General features: G+C 37.3%; 1 pseudogene; it reads left to right on the top strand.

The window, feature by feature from the left end:
- The window catches only part of LOC108712347, a 34,590-nt pseudogene extending 9,417 nt beyond the window's left edge, over positions 1–25,173 (top strand).
- Positions 25,174–26,866: the final 1,693 nt, after the last annotated feature.

Genomic DNA, 26,866 nt, shown 5'->3' with positions numbered 1-26,866 from the left:
AGGCTGATATCATTTGGGTCCAGGAGACGCATTTTCGGTTGAAGGACCAAATGTCTATTGCAAATAAACATTACCAAATGATAGCGGCAGCGCCCTCCCTCACAAAAAAGAGAGGTGTGGCAATCACAGCTAGAAGGTCCCTGGACATTTCAAGTGTACAACATTTAGCTGATCCCAATGGCAGGTGTTTGATAGTTGTATGCATTATCAACCAACAACATTATACGTTGATGAACCTTTACTCCCCTAATACCAATCAAAACCTGTTTCTGAGGCAGGCTTTTGACCAACTGCAGAACTGTAAACAGGGCATTGTCATCATTGGTGGGGACTTCAATAATGTTCTAGACCCGGATAGGGATAGATTGCCACGAGTAGCTGCACTCCCCCCTCAATACCGCAAGGCGGTCCTCAAGAAATCGCAAACCTTTTCCAAACTATTGGCACAATATAACCTGTATGATGTATGGAGAGTGCATAACCCCAACATGTTAGATTTTTCACACTACTCCCCTCACCATAAAACATATACTAGGATTGACCTTTTTTTGACTCACCCCCAAACACTGAACGTAATCTCGAACTGTTTGATTAAGAACACAACGTGGACGGACCACTCACTAGTTACATTCACTCTACAAGAATGATATCAGTTTACTACTCGCCCTCCGTGGCGGCTTAATAATTCTTTGCTGAACGACAAAAATATCCAAAATCACATAGAAAACAATTTAACTGACTATTTCTCCCAAAACGATAGCACTGACACAGCTGATCTAACTCTTTGGTGCGCCCATAAGGCAGTGCTACGAGGCCATCTAATCAGTTTAGCCGCCCACAAATCAAAAGTTGCGAAAGCTAAGCAGGTCCAGTTACTTAAACGGATAAATGACTTAGAGCAAGAAAAAAGAATATCCCCCTCCCCTGAGACTATAGACCTCTTAAATAAACTCAAAGAGGAGGTGAACTTACTCATTCTTAGTAAATGCCACAACCAGTTAATAAAACTTTAAAGTGTTCAATACGCTATGGGTAATAGGGCGACCGCCATTCTTAAAAGGCAACTTATCACCCAACAGACACGATACAGAATAGTAAAGATACAGACGCCCACTCAAGAAACCAAAATAAATCCTACTGATATAGCAGATGCGTTTGCTCAATTCTATAGTGATCTGTATAATCTGAAGGACGACTCCTCTATAGCAGAACCCCTAGAGGCTGATATTAAGTCTTTCCTACTATCATTACACCTACCCTGCCTTTAAGCCTCTGATATTTCAACTTTATCGGGACCCCTTAGATTGGAGGAAGTCCTACAAGAGATAAAAAATTTACCACAAAATAAAGCTCCGGGCCCAGATGGCTTTACTAACAGGTATTATAAGTCCTTTGCTACAACACTCGCCCCATACCTTACTAGGGCCCTGAATGCTGCAGCCAATGCAGGACAGTTTCCCCAAGAAATGCTACAGTCGTATATTTCCACTATACCTAAACCAGGCAAAGACAACACCAAATGTGCGAACTATCGCCCTATATCACTACTGAATAGCGACCTTAAGATTTACGCATCCATACTAGCAAAACGCCTGCAGACGGCTTTGCCTCATTTGATAAATACAGATCAGACGGGCTTCGTTAAGGGTCGTCAGTTGCATGATAACACTAGACGGCTTATTAATATGATCCACCGCATACATGAGCAAAAGATTCCCTCCATACTATTGGCATTAGACGCTGAAAAGGCGTTCGATCGCGTGAATTGGAACTACTTGAAGCTAGTGTTGGAAGGTTTTGGTGTTCCTAGTTTATTCGCCAAAGCTATCATGGCCCTTTACTCTGGCCCAACAGCTCAGGTGAATGTTAATGGTTTCTTATCTCGAGCCTTCCCCCTGACAAACGGTACTAGACAGTGATGCCCGTGGTCGCCTCTCATCTATAATTTAAGTATTGAACCACTGGCCCAAGCCATAAGGAATTCTCAAAACATACAGGGGGTAAAGATAGGCCCTCAAGACTATTGTTTGCGGATGATATTGCATTATTGTTAACTAACCCTGATATTGCGTTGCAGGAATTGTTTGCGTTGATTGGTCATTTTGGCAGGTTGACTTATTACAAACTCAATGTTGTTAAGACCCAAGCATTGCCCATACTTATGCCTGGGAAGGACATTGACAAACTGAAGCATCGATACGACTTGGATTGGTGTTCCAATGCGATTCACTACTTGGGTGTGGAAATATCGGCTGACCCAGCGCAACTCTACAAGCATAACTTCGCTTCCACGCTGAAAGACACTCTGATGACCCTCAATACGTGGAAGACGACCTATGTCTCTTGGTTGGGACGGTTGAACGCAATTAAAATGCTTATAGTACCCAAGATTCTGTACAAATTTAGGGTTTTGCCCATCCCATTGTACAATGCATTTTTTCAACAATTACAGAGACTGTTAATGTCCTTTGTTTGGAACCATCGGAAGCCGAGGATCCCCCGCTCAGTGATGTATACCAGCAAAAGAAAAGCTGGATTAGCCTGCCCGAATCTGCAGGCCTATTATAGGGCCACCATTTTAGACCAATTGGCTGACTGGCACTTACCTCAAGGGTCAAAAAAGTGGGTGGACATGGAACACTGGCTCTATAAATCTCTCTTTGGCCGTACTGGCCTGTCCCACCTTTGGACCTTTGGTAAGCACCATTACTCAATTTTGGAACGCTTGCCTCTACCACTTAAAGCCACATTGTCAACTTGGTATACGGTTAAGGCCAACCGGCACCTAAGCAACCCACTTTCAATACTGGCGCCCATATCCATTTTCAGCGAGGTGATACCAGATCTGTACTTACAGTCGTGGCTACACCATGGCATCACAAAGATTGGTGACCTCTATGACCATAATGGATTAAAACTCTTTTCCAACTTGACAACGCAATATGGACTACCGGACGCCCAACTGTATACATTCCTTCGGTTACAGCACTACTTAAGAGCAAACAAATGGCTGAGTGCACATCAACCAACCAGTTTCGAACTTAAGTGTTGGAATACCAAGAGGACCAAGAAAGGTACCTCTTCCATTTATAACATACTGGTGCAATCCATCACAGGCCAACCACTGTCGGCCAAAGCAGCATGGGAAAGGGACTTGAATATATCCATAGATATGGAGAGGTGGGAATATCTGTTCAGACAGACATCCAAATTCTCTAGGGCGCTCAACCACCATGAACTAACCGCTAAAATAATGTACCGTTGGTACATGACCCCGGAAAAAATACATAAGGCCTTCCCTTGGGTACCGAATAACTGCTGGAGATGCCTAACTGAAGTAGGAACCCTGCTACATGTGTGGTGGGATTGTCCTATGGCTCAAACATACTGGACCACAGTTAACCGCCTTATTACAGAAACCACGGGAATATCCCATATACTATCACCGGAAATGGCCTTATTGGGTCACTTTGCGCAGAGAATGGACAAAAACGAAAAAAGGGCAACCATTCAACTACTACTAGCCAGCAGAACTTTATTAGCAAAACACTGGAAGAAGCCCACACTCCCAACAGCTAAAGAAATAAAACAAGAATTGGAACGCATACAGCTATATGAAAGAACTGTCATGTGGACCATTTGATTAGGCGGGCAACAGCTTGCTCTCACGACACAGTGAGCACTTGCTCACCTTATTCATGCAGATGCCTCGAAAGCCAGTACTCCATCCCTCCTCCCTCCTTCTCTTCCCTCCTCTCATCTTCTTTTTCCTTTCTTCCCTTTCAATTTCTGTGACAGTAATGTTGTTATAAATACCAAAAACTGTTAATAAAAAAAAAAAAACAATATCTATCTATCTATCTATCTATCTATCATCTATCTATTTATCTATCTATCTATCTATCTATATATCTATCTATATTAGAAATTACGTATCCTAAACAATTTTAGCATGGCAAATTCACTAGACTTGCGCTGGCAGCTTTTTATACATAAATACTTTTAGTGTTTAGACATGTAAAACCATGCCTCTGCACTACACAGTTATATTAGGTAGTGCCTCCACTTACTTTATTGTGTTTTCTATGCATATGTTTGCTTATGGTGCTAAACTACAACCTAATTTGCAGACATTTCTGAAGGAGCGTTTTGATACTGAGGAAATAAGGTCTGATCTCTGGCTGTCTATTGATGGAGGAAAAGCTTGCACAGATTGTGGGGTCCTCGCAGAAGACATGGCTCTGTACTTTGGTGCTTCTGCAGTAAGACAAACCATCACTCAAGACTTGGATCTAAGGGGGGCAAAGTATGTCACACCTCTGTTACAATATACTATAAAATAACTTTATTTTCTACTTCTAAACATTAGTTACAGAGATATATTTAGACATACTGTATTGTTCTCATAAACATTGCAATGTTTATATATATATATATATATAAATGAGTGCAGCATCTGTGGGCCCGAGGCAGCTCTCTCCAGCATTTTTTGACTTGCACATTTAAATGATGTACAAGTTAGTGAACAGGCAGGGACAGTAGGTAGTATGTCTTTATGCCCCCCCCCCCCCTCACCCATATGAATACAGTGCTCCTGATCACACGCTTATACACTCCCCAACCCTGAGATTTTAAGACTAGTGGCCCTGTTGCTTCAGGTAGTCCTGTAATAGTAGCCATGTTGCATGACTAATATTATCCAATCAAGGCAAGAACAAGGTACTTTCTAATAAGGGTCAATATAGTGTTTTAGGAATGTGTATAGACCATTGTGGACTGTTTGTATTGGAGATTGCCGCAATATATTTTAATAACATATTATAAATTTAGGTCTTGTAAAAGTTCAAAACTACATGACAACACACTCAACATTATAAGCACATTTCTGTATAATAATATATGTTTTGGTCGTTTAGGTTTGTGCAGTACTGGGCAAGAATTGGCAGTGAAAATATGACATCTTGCCGCAAACCAGTATGTAGAAAAGAAGGTGTGCTTCTAGATTACTCCACTGATGGTGGTAGGTCTGTTTTTATTATAGTTAATTAAGGGATTTATCCTTTTGTGCTGTAGATGACGCTCTATATATTTATGTTTTTATCGTAATTGTTTCTACGGACTGTAACATAAGCTCGGAAGGTGTCCAACTGTAAGGTCACACAGTCAATAAGGGGGGAAGCAGGTATATGGCACTGGCCCAGCCACACGCCAGCAATGAATAAAATATATGAAAAGATAGCCGATACCTGTTTTTACTGCAAACGGGGTGGTCCCAAATTTTATTCCATGGTGCTCTCAACACTTTACATTGATCAAACGTTTCAGGATCACATGGCCCTTCCTCAGTGATACCCAAACAAAGAGAGAGTGCAAATTTATAGACAAAAAAACAGCGACCCCTAATGGTGGTCTTCACATAAAGTTCTCCAATATAAATTGGAGAAATGTCAGTTTTTTAATTGAAGTCCATGTTCATATAGTTTTCATACCACATTTTACTCTATAGATAAATACTTTTAGAAAATACAAAAAGCAGAATTTTTTTTTCACTAAGGGAGCACTTTTCTAGTTTGTTTTTGTTACCCAATATATTTCCATCCAGTGAAAAACAACATCTATCATATCCATTAAGTTACATATATATACAAACATTTTTTAAATCAAAAGATTACCAATAGTTACTCACTGACTTGGAAACGATAAGAAGGCGCTTGTCACTATCTCACTTGTACATTGAAGGATTCTATCTTTCTCATTCTATGGCTGCAAGAAGAACATGTGCATGTTAATTAGTTACAGAAGGCAATTAAAGATCAATTCATAGGAAGCAGTTTAAGCCCCAACTTTCATTCAATCCCTTAAGGGCTAAAGTACTCAGCTTCCAGATCCAGAAACATTCACATTGCAGAAGTTTTTTTTATCAATATTAACATAATCAGATTTCACCTCTTCCAGCACTTGCCATCGCAATTGTGCTACATTATGTTTGCACTCTGTCCAATGCTGACCTACAGAGGTAATTTTAGAGTGTACATTCCAGATGGAGCTGCGATGTTCGATCAATCACACCCTTATCATTCTGTTGGTTTTACCCACATTTCCCCTACCACATAAGGTAGTATATAAAAAATTTTGACATGCATGTATGATATCCCTGTAGTTTAATTTGGGTTCCAACTGTAAGGTTACAGCTTATGATTATCCTTGTTAAAGGGACATATGCAACAGAATAAGAAGGAAACACAAGGCATTCAAGTTGCAGGAGTGTTATGTGCTTGTTTATTGTGCAGAAATGCAATGTTTCAGGGACACACCCCTTTTTCAAGCATGTGGAAACCGTAGTGCAGGAATTACAGATAGGGTGATCAATTAATAAATTAGCATATATAATTGACATATTATAAAATAGTATAATGCGTAATAAGTTACATAAGAGTTATCGTTGAATCCCCTAAAGTGAACATATTCAGTGTCCAAAGGTGTTTAATCCATAATATAGTCCATAAATCCATAAATTCATAGTGCAAAAATTCAAGTGCAAAAGAAATAGAAGATTTCTTATATGATAAAAAAGATTTTAGCCAAAGTAATCAATGGTAATTCATAAGTAACAGGACAAGTTATACTCTTCATTAAGGCCCTAAGGATTCTTTGTTTGAAGTAGCCAAATCCAAAAGCACTCCCTTTGGAGAAGTTGGCTTTTTTTGTCCTGACCCTGGTGTACCTCCACTTTTTCCAATATCTGCCAGCGTAACTGAGCCACCCGATGCCCATGTTTATAAAAATGCCAGGCTAATAAAGTTTCCTTTTTAGATTTTTCCTTTCCTTTGTTACCCATAGAATCCAATGATGTTACTGGGGTTTTATAATTGTGTATTTTAGACACTTTGATGGATCTGGATGTTTGTCCAACATAAGCCAAACCACAGGGGCATTTGATGCAATATATCATGCTATTGCTATCACAAGTAAAGAACACCTTTATGCGTGTGTTGTGGGTGTGTGACCGTGTTACCTGGGATTATCCAATTACAACGGCCACAATTCCTACATGGAAAAGTACCATTGGAATTGAGCCTGAAATGGCCATGACCACCTAGGTCATATTTGGGTTTGAGTTTAATAAGGTCACCACCCGTCTATATGAAAATAGTGGTGGTAACTGAAACAAGTGTCCATGTTTGGGATCACTATTAACAATAGCCCAATATTTCAATATGACCTTGCGAATGGCTTTAGAGTTGCTATCATATGAAGAAATAAAAGGGATTCTTAGTGACCTTTTAACATTTCTATTCTTTTTAACAAGTATCTCCTTCCTAGCATGGATGGCACGTACACTATTTCTGGAAGCTTCAAGACTGGCTCTATCATAGCCTTTCTCAATCAGTTTATTAAGCATATCCAAAGAAGACTCCTTCTCATACAATTCATTAGTTGAAGTAATACATCTCATGCGTAATAGCTGGCTTTTTGTGAGACCTTTGCACAGCCCTGGGGGATGATATGATGTTGGTCTTAATAAGTTATTTCTGGCAGTAGGTTTAGTATAGACAAAAGTAGTAAATGAAGTGCCAGTAACAGTGATATTAACATATCAACATAAACAGCAAACACAGCAATTTGTGGGTCACCTAGGCATAAATGGGGACCTAGAGGGGCTCCTCCTATGTGCACAACAGTTCATCTTTTGGTGAAGGAGGGCCCAGTAACTTCTGGTGGCAGCTTAAAACCCACAAATTATTAGTTATTTTCTAAAGAACCTTGTTGATTCATGCCTCTACACAGATAAGAGAGAATAACTGATGAAATATGTATAGCTCTGAAGGGAATATAGATAGTTATCTACCAGTATCTGATGAGAAGTAGATCACAGCAAAAGAGCATTGTGCAATAGAAGTTCCATTATATCACATTTTGGGCACTTTCCACTAAAGGACTAGTGAAATGACTGTGGTTCACTTATACACAACAATATTGGGCACATTTAATACCTAGTTGCAAGTCAAGTGAACTCTGGAGCTAATTCCATCCTGAATTTAGTAGTAATTCCAGGGTTCCCACAGTGAGCTTGCAGGAACATGCCCAACAATCATACAAATGTCATTTTAACACTAAGCCACAATTACACACTGGAATTGTGGGAAAAATCCTGCATTGTTGTTTTAAAAACTTGCAAACCGAAATTGTACTTTTCACACTGTACCTGCATGGATAGATTACCATGTATGTTTTGATTTAGTGTAATACAATAAAGCTATCTTTTCTATAGCAACACCCATGCTATAGATAATCTACAGTGTGAAGGACGAAGAATAGTAGTGTACTTGTGTGAACTAGTAAAAAGAGATGGGGGCATAGTGAGATCACAGGTTTTGACACCAGAGTACATGACTAATAGACTCAAGAAACTTACCTTATTATGTGTATGTTGTGCTCCCTTTTGCAAAGACTGGTATCAGTCTATGTGTCAGCACAGGTACTACATGTACTAGGAAATAAAATAATTAGCTCTGCCATCTTTATTTATGTGCTATATAACATTTTTGTGCTAATAAAGGAAAAGTCCCTCTCTAAAGGTGTATTACGAGTTCCATTAGAATTCTGTGAAAGTGGCTTTAAATATTAAACAGATGAAACAGTGGTGCTAAGGGTAACAGTATACAGTATGTACTGCATGGCTTAGCTCCACACAGACCAAGACCCTTAAAAATAGCAGTTGGCAAATGTGTAAATTTACAAAAATATAATAGTGGTTTTTAGTAATGGACTATTAAATATAATAGTCATCAATTAGTCTAGATAAATATTTGTATTAAAATGATTAAATGATTGCCTTTGGTGGAAGATGGAGTCTTAATTTAATATATTTTCTCTTTCTTAACTCAGGAATGACTTGGACATTGTTGCATGAAATGGATTACCAGAAATACATGACGGTGCGCTATGACTACATACTTCTCCCAGAGAATGCCCAAACGAATACCACTCGCTTGCGTTGGTGGCAGCCTTTCACTATCAGCAATGGCCTAGTGGTATTAGGACAGGAGCGTTCTCAGTGGGCACTTGACAACATATTAATTGGAGGGGCAGAGATAAACCCCAGCCAGCTTGTAGACACATTTGATGATGGTAGGATATATTGCTATTTATTTTAATGAGTTAGTTCTCAGGAGATGGCAGGAGTTCTTGCAGGTTGATATTGACCAGGAAGACTGGGAATTAGCACTCAGATCATTAAAGAAAACAACACATTGTGTTTCCCACCATGAAAATTTCATTAAAATGACCTGGCAATGGTACATGACACCTGAAAAAATAGCCAAATTTTATAATAAAACATCCCCATTATGTTGGAGGAACTGTAATCAAGTGGGTTCTTTGATGCACATTTTCTGGCTCTGCCCAAGGATACAAAAAATTTGGGAAGAATTGGAAAAAATCCTTGGACAATTACCCATGTCACTTACCCAGATACCCCCAGGTATGGCTTTGTTGCATCTAAAGACTATGGACTTGCCCCCTAGGGAGAGACTGATTTATAACCACATATTCATTGTTACTAGAATGCTTATTGTTGAAAATTGGAAATCTTCTGTTATACCAACAATTGAAGAAATTCTTAAAAAAGTGGATTTTAATCTTAAAGCTGAAAGATCTTGGGCTATTAGATGTGGTGATCTTCAGGCTTTTCAAAAAAGGGCAAGTCTATGGCCTTCGATTTATCCAGAGTCTAAGCTATCAGTTGTTTAAATATATTGTATACTCACCTCTCACTAATAATTTTTGACTCGCTGACTCTGCTGGAGTGTAAAATAACAGTAACATCTTCAGATATCATAACCATGTTAATGACAGCATGTCCCATTTGACCCTTTTCTTTTGTTAAGTTTTGTTGTTTTATGGAAAGAAGACTCCTATTGGAAGATTTTACTTTATTTATTTAGACATATCTATAGTTTCCTGATATGACCCATATTACATTTTCACCAATAAAACCCTCAAAACTGGACAACAATATAGGTAAAATGTGGATGCGACTCCCAGGAACTAAGCCCCAGTTCCTGAGAGGATCAACTCCATTTGGGAATCAAAATAAAAGCAGGTAAATTATAATTGGTGATAAATAACTCAACACTGAGTGGTTCTAATAGATGGAATTGTTATATCATCCTATTCAGATTCATCTATTATTGTTTTGAAGGGAGATGGAATTGTTATATCATCCTATTCAGATTCATCTATTATTGTTTTGAAGGGATTTGTATTACTTCCATCAGTATAGACTTCCAGATTACATTGCATCACAAGAATGATATGGATGCGACTTCTGGAATCTCAGTAGGGTGGTTTTAATCCCCCATTTTCCAGAAGGATTTGCTCCATTCGAGAAGGATCTACAAGTAGATGTAATGTGATTACCTGTTGTTATATAATTTTAGAAGTGTGGATAATGTTATAGTACCATAATATTATAGACCTATTCTGTAGGATGTTTAAACAGGTCCTTATGTAACTGTTCTTTATTATGGAAATTTATGTTATGGATGTAAGTTATGTCATTTATATGACTGTAATGTCTTTTGAAAAATTCCAATAAAAATTATTGAAAACTATTTTAATGAGTTAGTGTATAGCAATATCATTAATGTACAATATTTATTATAAAACATTAATATGCAACCTGAGGGTATGTGGTACTAGTGACTTGAAGCAGTCTGTAGCATAAATAGTCCAACAGAACTCTTGGCATAAACTTTGGTCCTGGCTGCTTAATTGTAAGAGCCATAGGTAAATGACAGATTTTATGGTTGGTTTTTTCTTAGGAGACCAAATAAGATTATCGCACGTTGTTTTCTAGTTCACACTATAAGTGCTTGTTGGCCTTTTTTTCAAGATCCTGAAAATATTTGTTATAAAATCTGTTTCTCTACTCCTGCATTTTGTAGGCAGGAGGGAAGAAGTGGATCTGCTCTCATTTTAAGCTCCATAGACAGGCATGTGTTGGCCTTATTGCAGCTACACAGAATGAAGACTGGCCCGAAAACTCATGGCACCAGCTTACTTTCCTTCTCTAGACATCCCTAAAGCAGGCTTAGACTCACACAAGCACTACAGTAATCAGAAATTCTATTCTACTGCACATGCACAAGTCTGGTCTGGGAAAAGTAAAAAAAAAAGCAGGGAGTGTGGTGCTAATTTTTCCCCCCTGAACACTAGCCAGGGAAATAAAACTTAATGTGGTACCCTGCATTCCATGGCACTCCTTAAATGAATGACACACAAGCTAGGATTCATTACAGGGAACATAAACATAGCACCCCCTACTGCCTGCTTTACAGATGAACGTTAGCTCTATTGCTTTGGGAATTCTAGGTCAAGATTTACTGAACTTTTTATATTTTGTGTGTTACCAGAAGGTACTTCCCATGATGAACACTGGAGTTTTTATCCAAATGCTGTGAGAACGGCTGGATTTTGTAGCAACCCATCATTCCACCTGTACTGGCCTAATAAGAAAAAAGATAAGACGCACAATCTACTTTCTTCAAGGGAACTGATCATACAGCCAGGCTATGTGTTGCAATTCAAGGTAAATTAACATCCTGTGCATAAAGTGAAGGACTCCTCATAAAAAATATACATAATCTTGTTTTATCCTATTGTGCATGGCACTTTTATATTTGATGTATCTAGTGCAAAAATTTGAGAAAAAAAATCATCCACATTATGAGAGAAAGGGTCATTCTGAGCCATTTTTAACCTAACTTAATATAAAACTAACTACCTGACATGAATTTCAACAAAATTCACTAGCATCATTCTCCACCCGTATCTCAATAAATTGTTTATTTGAGCATTAATAATGTGAATGCTAGTTTGAAAAAGCCATGACTGTTGATTGCCCTCAAATAATGATTTCCTATCAAGCGTTCCTATGAAAAGCAATAGAAATGTGTCAGTATTACTACGCAAGAATTGCTTTGAACTTTGTTTAGTACAAAAGTGCCCCTAAGCTATCTCCAGCCCAGAATTACCTGAAGACATGTTTAAAATCGACCTGACACCCAGACATAAGAAGCTAATAAAAGTCCTTTGCAAACATACCTGTTATAAAAGTTTTTAAATGTCTCAGCTGTCAATCATATATTGCCTGCCCCTCCTCTATGCCATAGGCAGTACTAGATTATGTAGCTAGATTCAGGAAGCAGTTACTTTCCATTCTGCACTTCCTAGATGTTACTGTTCTCCCAACATTCACTCTTCCTCCTCACCAGTGTAGTCAGTGTATTGAAATGGGCATCAGGTCCCCCATTCTGGCACATAAACAAGATTTTATCATGATGCAAAGCTTGATTGTGAATTCCAAGAATTAAAAAAACAAGATTTAAATAATTTTTATAGTGTAAGTGAAGTTTATTTTGTTTGACTAACATCATAAAATAGGATATATAATTATTTCTTAAGGTGACAGGTCCCCTTTAAGAGAATGAGCTGCAGAATCTAGTATTGCTCCCTTAAAGGAGAAGGAAAGGTCCAATCCATGGGGGTGCCGAAAGTTAGGGCATCCGCCAAGGATTTTAATGAAATAAAGAAGGGAGGAAGAGGATCACTCGCTCACAAGTACCTTAGGCCTGTGCAGTTTTATGGTAACAGGAGCACAGGCCCAGTGTATCAGGTGACTCATTACAATCCTTGGGGGGTTGCCTTAACATTTGGCACCCTCATGGATTGTACCTCTTGTTCTCCTTTAAGTCACACTGGGCAGTTGCCAGTACAAGCCTTCTATAGGAATATGGAAGGAGATGGCTTGAAACAGAACAATTACAGAATAACAACATAATGATGTGAGGGACATGTGGTAACACCAGTGGGATTATATATTACCATTTGAGAAACTGGTTTGGAATAATCAATTAAATAAAATGTAAGTGGATTCTTTAACAAGACACTCAAACGGTAATGAATATGCCTCCAGGATTTAGAGATTTCAAGCAAAACATTGTGCTTGTCCACTGCATTTCGCCTTCATTTCTATATCCAACTACCAAAAAAAAAGTATTATGTACTAATCACTAAGTACACTCACTGTGATTTATAAATGGTATTCAAAATATGGGCATGATTCACATTACTCTCACAGAACACACATTACAATTTACTTAAAAAATTATCTTTTACATAGGATTATGCAGCAGAGGAATTTATGTCATTTTTTTGTACATTTGTTTCAGATTGTGGTTGGTTGTGATGTAAGCTCATGTGTAGATCTTCATTCAGTAATGCTTGAATATACAAAGGATGCCAGGTAATAAAACAGCTTTGGTACAGATTAAAGGCAGTATGTAGTTTGGTGCCAATTATGTAATCTTGTATTGTTATATTTTGTGATGATATGATAGAGGGAAGAAGAATAACAGCACAGGTATCACAATAGGCACCATAATAGTCACATAGCTTATGTATTTCTACTTATTTAAATTTTTCTTTTCTGTAATAGAACCGATTCATGGCAGTTGTTACAGACCCAGTGCCTTCCTTCATCCTCAAACAGTGTTGGCTGTTCTCCATTTTTGTTCCATGAAGCCTCCATTTATAATTCTGTTAATAGCTCTCTATGGAAACGTGTGACCCTGCAACTCCCAGATTATATTTCATCAAGGTATGTTGCCATGTGATACAACAGGTTTCATTGCAAGGTATAAACAAAATGAGAGGGATTGTGAGCAGGTAATAAGCACACTGGGCACCATTGGGACATAATTGGTTTCAGTTAGCCTAGCATTTGGTTATGCGTTTTGGGCATTTTTCTGTTTGAATCCTGCCTCATTTTTGTTGGCAAAATTAAAGGCTGCAGAGACATTTTTTTTAGCAGTGTACTATAAACTGTGTCAGGCACCACTCATTGTTAAGTGTATTAGCCCCAGGGTAATGCAGTTTTTAAACTTTCTGTCCTTGTGACAAACTACATTAATTGGTGGGTATGTGCACTTTTTAAGTACATTTATTTTCTCACACAATGAATATGGGATCAGTTGAGCATTCATTACATAAGTGCCCCCCCACACCATCAGAGAACATAGTTTACAAAAAGTGTGTCAAAAGGTTAACAGTATGTAGTAATGATTGTAATCTATTGATAAAATGGCAACATTTTTTACAAAGATCCATAAGAACATAGAGTAGAGTATCTGTAAATCCTATAAATTTATAGCATAGTAAAAATCATAATAAATAGTCAAGATCATTGTACATATCTGCAATTTTTCATTTGTTAGCCCTGCTATTAACAACAGAAATAGTTGGTCTACAACAGAAGAACAGAAAAAAATTTAGAGCGTTAACGGACTTACTCACTGTGTATTACAACTTAAAATCCAGAATTAAATGCTGGTTTAAGATTCAATTTGTACCACAGACACTACAGTGCTGGGCTTCAGACTTTTATTTAAACACTACTGGGGGAATGTAGTATAAGTTGGTAATGGAAAAAATATTCGCAATGTGAAAATTTATGCCTTTGTGAGAAGAAATCTGCGAAAATTTAATATAACTTTTGCTAACCCGGAAAATGTTGCGCAATTTCTTGCAACAGTGGAAAAAGGTTTACAAATTTTATAGTTTGCGCCAGTGTGCAGTCTGTGTAATGAAACTTGTTACTGAAAAAGTTATGTTTGCTCTAAAAGAATCTGACACCTTCAAGCATGTCTTAAAAGGGCACAATTAAAATTAACATGGCAATAACAGTTTTAGGAAGAATATTACATTGACAAATTTTTATTCTTTAAACAAGAGAAAAAGAACCCCAATTGCCTCCCACTCGTACAGCAGTTCCTCAAATGTTAAACTACCTATAAAGTATTTTGTGATTGCTGAAGGCAATCACTAACCATTAAAATTAATAATGTGCTAGGTTTAAACAAAATAAGATTACAATAAAGTGCAAGTGCTATAAGAATTTATTCTATTGATTATACTTTAACTTAAGGGTTAATAAATACTTGATACAATTAATACTCCGCACAAATTAATAGCCTTATGATACAGTGTATTATCAGGTACCTTATGTTTTCACCCACAATCAATCCGACCAAGGAATTAATTAGAATAAGGATACTAAAGTGCTTAAAGTGCTAATTAGATTATTATAAGATGGCAATTACCATAAATTCATAATTGCTTCCAAATTAATTGATTATAAAGTGCTAGACAGTGCCAAGTAATTAATAATAATAAATAGTGCAGTTGATATAAGGAGGACCACAATTGATGGGATAAATAAATGTTAAAAACACACACAGAATGCTCAGGTTAAAAAGGTTTTAAGCAAGAAATGGAAAAATGCAGAGGGTGGAGTTGTCCCAAAAACTGCTACCTGAATTGTTTTCTATCCCTGGGACACCACAAAGATAAGGAGGCAGAGTATCCGGGACTTGTGGTCTTGTTTGTTAATCTAAATCCTATTCTGAGAAGAAACTAAATGAGCCTAAAAAACCACAAATCCACGGGCTCTTGTGAGCTTTAGTAGCAGAGAAGAGAGAGATACCCGAGCACTAGGTAGAAGTAGATTTCTTTCCCACCCCTTCTATTCCGTTTCCCAAAGACCGAAATTATCCTAAAATTTTAAGTTAAAAGGATTCCAAACGCCGAATAGAAGGGGTGGGAAAGAAATCTACTTCTACCTAGTGCTCAGGTATCTCTCTCTTCTCTGCTACTAAAGCTCACAAGAGTCCGTGGATTTGTGGTTTTTTAGGCTCATTTAGTTTCTTCTCAGAATAGGATTTAGATTAACAAACAAGACCACAAGTCCCGGATACTCTGCCTCCTTATCTTTGTGGTGTCCCAGGGATAGAAAACAATTCAGGTAGCAGTTTTTGGGACAACTCCACCCTCTGCATTTTTCCATTTCTTGCTTAAAACCTTTTTAACCTGAGCATTCTGTGTGTGTTTTTAACATTTATTTATCGCATCAATTGTGGTCCTCCTTATATCAACTACACTATTTATTATTATTAATTACTTGGCACTGTCTAGCACTTTATAATCAATTAATTTGGAAGCAATTATGAATTTATGGTAATTGCCATCTTATAATAATCTAATTAGCACTTTAAGCACTTTAGTATCCTTATTCTAATTAATTCCTTGGTCGGATTGATTGTGGGTGAAAACATAAGGTACCTGATAATACACTGTATCATAAGGCTATTAATTTGTGCGGAGTATTAATTGTATCAAGTATTTATTAACCCTTAAGTTAAAGTATAATCAATAGAATAAATTCTTATAGCACTTGCACTTTATTGTAATCTTATTTTGTTTAAACCTAGCACATTATTAATTTTAATGGTTAGTGATTGCCTTCAGCAATCACAAAATACTTTATAGGTAGTTTAACATTTGAGGAACTGCTGTACGAGTGGGAGGCAATTGGGGTTCTTTTTCTCTTGTTTATAGAATTAAATGAAATCACTCACTTAGGTCAGACCTCTGCCTCCGCCGTGGGTTTAAATTAAGTTTAAAAGGATCACCTTGTTTTTGTATCAAATTTTTATTCTTATTTGTGCAATGTTTTTCATCTTTGCACATTTTATTTCATCCCCTTAAGCAAAAGTGCCCTTTATCAAGTGTCTAAATTTAAGCTTACTACGTTGTGGTACCTACGAAAGAGTACAGGAACAGGCTATATAAAATTTCAGGTCACAATACTTTGTTGGAACCCATGTAAGCGTAAATGATGGTTTAAGGAAGTAGTATATCAGTTCTTCCGTGGCAGTTGGTGATATATTTTTGCATTTTGAAAGTGAAATCTATATTAAATCTGTTTTAAGTGTGATGGTTAATATTAGGGCCAGACAGAGCCAAAATTTCAGCCCAGACTGCTAGCAGAATCCTCTTCTCTGTTTGCATCCAGAAACTGTGTTTTAGTTCCAGAGTGAACACCCTTAGCGGATTGCGGTGAATTAATGCAAGAACTTGCATTTCAAGCCGAAATCCACTAAGTATGTTAACACCGAAGCCAAAACAAGGCTTCTGTATGCGAACAGAGAAGAGGATTCTGCTAGCAGCCGGGGCATGCTGATTTCGGCCCTGTCTGGCCCTAGCCTTATAACAACTATCTTAAAAATTAATTTGTACAATGTATTGCAATATTCTACAGTCTGTGAGTCATTAAAGTGAGAATGCAATAACATTAAAGGGCATGTAAAGGCAAAAAAATAAAATCCCATTTTTACTTTCTTTAATGAAAAAGAAACCTATCTCCAATATACTTTAATTAAAAAATGTGTACCGTTTTTATAAGAAACCTGACTGTATGCAGTGAAATTCTCCCTTCATTTACTGCTGTGGATAGTAATTGTCAGACGGTCCCTAACTGCTCTGCAGGGAAACAATCATACTTATGAACAGCAGGGGAAGCCCACACCTTACTTCCCAGCCATGCAGAACTCAAGCAGCTTTGTTTATGACGATCCCTAAGCAGCCCAGACCACACTGAGCATGTGCAGAGTCTTAGTCTTGCAAAAATGTTTAACAAAGTTACAAGATGGTGACCCCCTGTATCCAACTTTGAAAGCATAAAGTATTTGTTTGATTAGGCTTGTGGTGCAGTAAGTTCATGTTTATGTTTAGTATACAAAATACAGCATTTCTAGCCTTATTCTATTTTAGACTTTACATGCCCTTTAAATAATGTGTCCTTTTCCCACAGTGCTACCCAGTTCCGCTGGATTCAGAAAGGTGATGAGACAGAAAAGCAAAGCTGGGCAGTTGACCATGTGTATATTGGAGAAGCGTGTCCCAAGCTGTGCAGTGGCCATGGGTACTGTACAACTGGAGCCATTTGCCTTTGTGATGAGGGATATCAAGGTACAATTTGCTCTTTTTTAGTACAAGAGTGTTCAGTATTGTATTAGTCTGAAAGCTGTAGATGTTATTTAGATACTTTTATCATTTTTATATTGTTATATTCTTTGCTGCTTCATGTGAAGTCTGGTTAACTTTTGCTATATAGGGTGTCATAATTATAGTGGCCTTTGGTTCCTAAAAGCTTACAATTCAGCTGCACCCCTCTAGCTGTTCTGGCTAACCTGGTACCTCAATTATTTCCAGGATTGTTATTCATTTCCTCTGTGCATATAGTTCTTTATAAATCCTCAACTGTATTAATATTAAATATCTTGTTTTAGGTGATGACTGCTCCTTGTTTAACCATGACCTCCCAAGCTACATAAAGGATAATTTTGAATCTGAGAAAGTAACAGAAATAAACTGGGAAAAAATCCAAGGTGGTGTAATTGGGAATGGATGTGGCCAGCTTTCTCCGTACGCACATGGAGACTCCTTATATTTCAATGGGTGCCAGATAAGACAAGCCACACAAAGCCATTAGATCTAACTAGAGCCAGGTAATACTTGCTATCTCTGTTTGGGCTGATATACATATACCTACCATACTTTACTGTTGCTCTAAACACAATATACATGTATAAAAATGCAGCTATAAAGTATATTGATGTGTCTTCGTAATGCTTTCATATTTTTATGGTTGAGGAGGAATATGCTATGTTCAGTTTTTCTGGGCTTTGACTTGTTTAATATACTTGCTTCATTTCACAAGTCAGGCCACCCAAGCACAAAAGAAATGAAAGCACGCATATGCAATACAATTTACAAAATGTGTTAACTGTCATGAATTTATCATAAAACCAATTCCGAAATAGTTGTAACTCGATATTCTTTATTTTTCTATTCAAAGCAAAATAATGTTTGTCCTTCAAATCGGAAGTATTGCACAGACAGACAGTTGCAATACCAACCTCAGTGACACTAACACTGTAGATAAGGCAGTGTTGCTACAATACAGTGTTAATAATGGAATAACATGGCAAGTTATTGCACAGCACCAGCCAAAAGACTTTATTCAAGCCCAGAGGGTCTCTTACAACATTCCACTGTAAGTATCTGCAGTGTCGGACTGGGGGTCCTGGGCCCACTGGGACTGTAACCTTAGGGGCCCCCACACAGTGTCGGACTGGGACATCAGGGGCCCACCCAATGACCTTAGACCAGGGGCCCACTCTCGGTACTATTATTCTTCCTCTACTCACTCAACTTCTATTTTCCTATTTTCATTTCTCTACATATTATAATCTTATTTATCCTCTTTGTTCTCATAGAAATAGGGAATGACCATGAAATAGGCCAAATGTTTAGAAGCAGGAGGGCCCACTGACACCTTGGCCCACCGGGAGTTTTCCTGGTATCCCGGTGGGCCAGTCCGACACTGAGTATCTGAGCTTTCTGCCCACCCATCAGCACATAGTGGGGAATGGCTAAACTACTGATCTGAAACATTGAGAGTTATGCCCAAATTGTTTTTAAAAATAGTTCATTATGTCTACATTAAGCATGCCCCCCATAATGTTGCATTTAACTAAAAACTGAATCTGAATCCTTCACAAATATGGCCGAATGCTGATCTAAATCAGAGCCCTAATATGTATATTCATTTCTGAAAAATATGCCAGGTAGCCCAGGCAATGGTGGGGAGAAAAAGCAAGGGCAGATTCAAACTCAGGATCCCAGCTCTGCAATGCAGAAGCACTACCCACTGAGCCACCCACAAAATAGTTCAAATGGAATGAATTCCCCCCACATTTATGACCAATACATCAACAGTAATCAGTTATAGATATTTGTATAAGCTGTGCAAATGCTCAGGCCCTTTCCCAGTAAATATTTCATATCCCTGTCTGGTACAGAAACATTCCATTCGGCCCACACTACACTATCTATATATAGACCGTATAGTGAAGCCATCACACTTGTCCATGAATAAACGGAGAGCCCTAAAGAGGCATTGTAAAATATTGTGGTTAGCCTGTTGAACATGATTTTACTATGGTTGCTATTCATCTTGTAGATCTAGATCACACCACTTTGATGTTAGCCTATTGGATTCACCAGTCTCTGCCATCTTCCACCTCTGTCTGCATCTCCTATACAATTTCCAGTCCTGAGACACATTCCGTAGTGTCTCAGAACTGGTGGCTATCCTATAAATTCAGAGAGAGTAAATGTCTATGGACTTGCATTGTACAGTATTGTAAGAAATATACATCATATATGAATAGATGAATTTGTGTTAATGACAAAGCAAGGATGTTTTCATAAACATATGATGGATAAGTGAACATGCATTACAAACATAACAAAAACTGCAAATAAAATTGAAAACCGTACAGTACAATTTTGTACATGCAATAATTTCTACTTTAGTGTTATGACTAGAATCAGTCAGTATTAGGTTTAGGGTTAAGGAATTTTCAGATGAAACAACTTTAGGTTTAATATGATGTCAGATTTCATCATGTATTTTCTTGTATTGATTGATTTAATTAGTTATATTTTGGTTTTTAAAGACTAGGTTAAAGTTTATAAGCATATTCTGTATTGCAGTGTTTACAGCCCCTATTCCTATCTCATATCTTTTTTTTGTTGTTGTTTTTTGTATCACAGAGAAGCACGGGTGAAAGGGGTTTTACTCCGCTGGTGGCAGCCACGCCACAATGGAATAGGTCATGATCAGTGGGCTTTGGATCATGTAGATGTTGTACTGTGAGTATCTGCTACACATCACACCCCTCTGTTTGCAATTCTTTTCCCATCACTCAATCTAGACTTATTTTTATAAACTATTCACCTTTCATGCATATAAAAACATCAAAGGAAGGATGCATTTCATTGCATCCTTTCAGCATAGTAATATGTATACTTTGAAATCACAATCTTCTTTTGGTGCAAGCAGGTCTGCCTCTCATCCCATACTTATTGAGTATATTCTGCATATCCCTTTAATCCTTTATATCCCTGGCAGTGTGGTAGATTTAAGCTTCCTGATATGTCTCAGATCTGACTTTCACCCATCAGGGGAAGATGGGTGAAGGTTATATTTAGATGAACTTGATGAACTTGAGTTTTCAAATTCAGAGGAAACAAGGTATAGAAGCATAAAATTGGCTATACTAGTGAATCTTTAAGTCACCTGATTTTAAAGTAGAACTAAAGCTTACCAAAAAAGGAGGGTAGAAATGATTCTCATTATGCTTTGGGCTTTTGTACCAACCCAAGGCAACCACAGCCATTTAGCAGTAAAGCTCATCATCTTCTTTTCTGCCAATTCACTGCACATGTTCTGTGCTGCTTAAGGACTGACGCGCAATATACTTAATATATATAATATAAAAGTCAAGACACAAGGCTGATTAGTAATTCATTTAGATTCACATTACATAACAGAAAAATCAAAAGCTTTTTAGCTGTAAATTCAATTGTCCAACAAGTGTGTCCGTGGGTGACTGGGATATGTCTTTTGTTAATTTATGAGGAGGGTGATTCAGGGGTTTTACCCCTATTCAGTGGAGATTTGCACAAAGGTCAAAGTTCACCTTCCATCTAGGTTCAGATGTGTAGTGCTAAAAATAGTTGTCGATCGTTTTCATTGGCCAACCAGGGGAGCCAGACTTTGTCGAAGGCTTCCATGTCTTCTTTAAGGAGATGTGTACGTTTTTAGTTGGCTCCGATGTATAGTATTTTGGAATTCAGGGCTTGCAGTTTTTTAACATTTTTCTTACTTACATTATGAGGGGATTTTTCCATGCACAGCTCTGTAATACAGTTCCAATGAGCAGATTAGGCAGCACTCCAGATAAATGGAAGAAAGTTGACCTTTTTATTGAAGAGGAACTATTGTGAAAATGTAATAAAAAATTCATGTTGTGGAAATATGAAATTAAAAATGTCATACTGTTTCCAAAATGAACAAATTACTATTTATTGCCCCCACCCCTTAGCAATATGTCGGTGGTCTATTTACTAACAATCAAATTTCTGTTTTTTCTACAAATCTCGAAAAATGTGTGGTTTTACTATATTTCTCAAAAGCTCTAAAACTTTGAGATTTATTGACTCCGACTCCTGCATGTAGAGGGAAACATTGTTTAGGAATACTGTGGAGTTATTAGCTGCTGAATATATTCAAATAATATTTACTTTGCCCTCTTGTATCACATGTTTTAATTCGGGCTTCCCCCCATTTGTGATTCTTTTTCAGTTAGTTTCTGTATATTATTTATCTGTAAATTCCACGCAATAGGTTGAACAGTTTTATATTTTCCATTGTTCTATATCTTGATAGATGGATGGACAGAATAGAAATCCTGTCTGCATTATAATTTTTATATATTTCTGTCAAAACAGCCTGTGTGCCATTAGCCTCAGAACCCTGTACCAACCATTCACCTGCCTTGTTTATCAAGGGAAATTGTTACATTATGAAATTGTTCAATTATTAGGCTAACACTAGTTTACTCCGTTTTATACATCCAAGCACAATCTTCTGGGCAGAAGCCAGATTCTCCATGCGATGCATATACAGTATAAGGTCCTTTTAGATGCTATCACTATATATGTCCATATTCACTTGTAAATTGCTGGAACTGCCTGTTTGTATCATTTGCACACTGTCCCTTTCCTTCGCTTCCCTTTACACTGTCTGCTGCACAACAAAATCACGCAATGTTTGCATGCGCATCTGGAAACCATTACCAAAGCAAGATGTTGCAGACTAAGAGCAATCAGTTATGTATTTTAATCTGACAGTTTATAAATCAACTTTTGTGGATTTATATATCTATACTGTATATTATTTGACAAATCTGATGTCAATAGTTTCAACATGTATGCCACTTAAGGGAATTCAGACAGTTCTAATAATTTACTGCTTTATTATGCAAAAACTGTTTAGACATGTTTGTCTAGAGTGTGCTTAAATTCCTTCTGTATAAAATATTGCCATTAACAAAGTGATAAACTCCCAGCTTCACTGACAGACATCTGTTCTTCCAAATTTCATTGATGTTTGGGCCTCTTTTATTCCGTATTTGTTCGCAAACCTTGCATGGCATCACTTGCAAAGGTAGCGTTGCATAAATCTCAAAAGTAATGTCTCCAATTTCTGTTTTCATAAGAGATGAAAGATAGTTTATTGCCTCGTATAATCCTCATCCGTCTTTTATGAGTAATCACAGTGCTTCATGCGTACAAAGCAATAATCTAACCTATATTGTATTTCATTATTTGCTCTCCTTGATTTGGCATTAGCGTAAGGTAAGTGCAACATTTATGAATCTTTTACATCCACAGCAGCATGATCCAACAAAAAAGTACAGTAAGCCATCTTTGTAGATCTGTCTATTATACAGTTAAATTGTGTTAATCTTTGATATAATGTGGATTGACTCTCTCTCTCTCTCTCTCTGTTCTTTTCTACATATTTCCATTTCTTAGAGGAGTGTTTATAAAGATGAGAAATAACCCTTACTAAAGAAAGAAATATTATCCTTTCACTATACAAAAATGCACAAAACACATGTTGTACTTATATGTGGTTGCCACCTTTTCTGGAAAAAAAATATTGTCCTTCCTATCTCTGTCATCATCTTCCTTATTAATGACATCTGTATTATGTATCATGTTTAATGGCTGCTAACAGAATATCAAATAAGGAATCTTTGTTTTGATAATTATACCAACTGCACCTTTAGTAAAACAGTTTATTTTCTTAATTTTTCTTCCCCCTCTCTATTTGCTTTTTATTTCCTCTTGATTCTTTGTTTTTCAACCCCACTTTCTGAACCCTGCTCAGAAGTTCCCACTGTATTCTTGGGATTATGATGCAATTTGGCTCCAGACATGTGAATGTTATGGCAGTTTGCTTGAAAAATCACTGCATTTGGCTACACATTCATGTGTTTGGGTTTTCTCTCTCTTGTTCTATAACAGGTTTTTATTGTGCCAGCTGATTACTTTGGTTCCATGGATGATACTTCATTTATTGAGTGTATCTACTGATGGTGGCTCCTCTTGCTAAGCAGTTGTTATATAGAACTTCAGTGCAAATATTGCTTGTTCTGTCATTTTTAAACGATTACAACTCATCACCTGTACTTGATGTTTGCATTAAGATTAGCCACACAGACACGTTTTGATTGTTTCTTGTGTCATTTCTTTAGCACACGCAAACAAAATTACATGATGAATTTTTCAAGACAACATGGGCTCAGGCATTTCTACAACAGAAGGCGAAGGTCTCTGAGACAATACCCATGAAGCAATGATATGTGTATATTTCCTTCTCTCTCATCATGTGATGTGTCACTTTTCATACAACTTACCAAAACTCTCCGGCAATTGGCTTAAATAACCAAGAACCTCTTTAATGACTGGACATAGCCCATTTCTCACACTGTGAACTAATGAGAAGTGACATCTATTTTCTTATCAGTAACTGTTATAATGTTTGTGTCCATGAAATATGTGATCTGGTGTAACTGGCAGTATTGAAATAAAGCAACGTGTTCTATAAAGAGAAGGACGTTGTTAAGCACAAGCACTTCAAATATTGCTGAGAAATGTACAAGCACAGCATTAATGGTATTAAATGTGTTTTCCCTTGACACAGATATTTAAGTGCCCTGTATTTCATGTATGTATAATATTTTATAAAATTAAATTATCATGGTTTGTCTTTTATGCAGTCACAGCTCAGATGTGAGTTGGTGACCTAGCATACACTTGTTGTGCTAATGTACAATTTTCTGCGTGTCTTTTGGCCTATTGAATGTACACGCTGGTATCAACATTAATTTAAATATATGTACCTAAAAGAGGAGAACAGTTCAAAATAGTTTTGGGTTTATGGCTCAGAGATGCTCATTTCTGGCCAATGTTGGGACTGGGGATAGGAGTTTGTTATCTCAATGTTTAACATTTATGATAAGTTTTACAACTACCCAGGCAACCATCCTTCTAAATAATAGTTTATTTGTGTTTGAAGGACAATAAACTTGACAGTAACTGCCATGATGTGGTGTCTGTGGCACTGAAGTGATTTGTAACCAGTGGATGTTTCATTGTATTCCATTTGTGTTATGTTTTTTTTTGGTCAGTATACTTTTTGCTTACGTAACTCCACCAGCAAAAGTTACATGGCCGATATTTCTCTATATCAGATATCATGCCAATAAAGAGAACCCTGATTTATGTCAGTGATTATCTTATACAAAGCCTCATGTATTTTTTTTAACATATTTGAATGCTATTGCCATATTTAGAATTTTATGTACCCTATTTTATCATGGACCATACTTTGTATACTGTTAATCAGTAAAATACTGGATGAATACCTGTTCTTATGACATTCCAGCAAAAATAAACTGTTCTGAATGTTTGTTGCTGGGTTTTTTCCTTTTATATCCCAGTAATAATGTGGCTGAGATAAGCACGAGTGCAAGAATCCAACACTTTTGACTGAATACCAATTCCTCCACAAAAGATTTGACTGATTAGTGAACTGAATCCAACCATTAATTTGGCTATAAATTTAGGGGCATCTTTATTATGCTGTGTAAAAAACAGTAGGATAATACATCACACATCGGCAGGCTTTGCTGTATATAAAAGGCATAAAAAAAGGTTTAAAATGTAAAATAACAGCTTCAAATCTGGTGTTTGCATGGCATAAAAATTACAGACACCTTGATAAACCTGTCAATTTAATTTCCTCCGTTTTTTTGGCGAATTACGTTTTACGCAGCATAATAAATATGCCACTTAGGATTCAGCCAAATCTGTGATAAGTGTATGGTGTATGGAATATGCCAGATATAAAATATATATGTTTAAGATCATGTTTGTAGCAAAGGATCTATTAAATAGCAAATGCTCATGGGGAGGAGACAGAAATACAAATGGCTTTTGATAATACAAAAGTGAAGGAAATAAACAGCTTTTGTGTGGAAATAGTATACCTGCCCTAGCAAGTGAGAGCTAGGAGACCCCCTAAAAAGATACAACTCTAGTAGAGGAGAAGGAAAAAAGAAAGGCACACAAAAGTGGAAATGTTCTTTATAAGCATATGAAGAAGCAGAAAGAATAAAACAGTGATATAGTAGATGTGATCAAAAAGACAAGGCTGCCTAATGGCTGGTTGCTCCAGAGGCAGAAACTAGTGATGTGCGGGTCAGGCTTTTCCCAACCCGCACTCGCCCTCCCACCACCCGCGCTCGCCCGACTTTCGGGTCTCTTCTATAGACCCGCCCAGTCGATGACATCACAAAAGGGGCAGGGCGAGAGGCGCAAGTCTAGAAGTCGGAAGCCGGCATTTAGAAGGTCACGAACCTGCCCGACCCGCGAGTGTTGAGCCGGCCCGCACATCACTAGCAGAAACCCACCTGAATCCTCTCCAACTCTTTCCTGATTCCAAAATGGTCATTTGACTAGTCCTCTGATCAACTTTGTGTTAACAGTTCATTTCATTAAAGGGGTGGTTCGCCTTTAGGTTAATTTTTAGTATGTTATAGAATGGCCTGTCTACGAAACTTTTCAATTTGTCATTATTTATTTTTTTATAATTTTTAAATCAATTGCCTTCTTCTTCCAGCTTCCATATGGGGTCACTAACCCCATCTAAAAACAAATGCCCTGTAAGGCTGTAAATGTATTGTTATTGCTACTTTTTTATTACTTATCTATCTAATCAGGCCTCCCCTATTCATACCCCAGTCTCTTTTTCAAATCAATTAATGGTTGCTAGGGTAATTTGGACCATAGCAACCAGATTGCTGAAATTGCAAACTGCAGAGTGGCTGAATATAAAGCTTAAAACTCAAAAAACACAAATAATAAAAAAGTAAAACCAATTTCACATTGTCTCAGAATATCACTCTCTACATCATACTAAAAGTTAACTCAATGGTGAACAACAGAATCTCAATACAGGATCCTGCTGGACCCCCCTAAG

This window comes from Xenopus laevis, chromosome 3S (genome assembly GCF_017654675.1).
Source record: "Xenopus laevis strain J_2021 chromosome 3S, Xenopus_laevis_v10.1, whole genome shotgun sequence".
NCBI lineage: Eukaryota > Metazoa > Chordata > Amphibia > Anura > Pipidae > Xenopus > Xenopus laevis.
The sequence above is the reverse complement of the archived record's forward strand: the minus strand, read 5'-3'. Positions and strand labels throughout refer to the sequence as shown.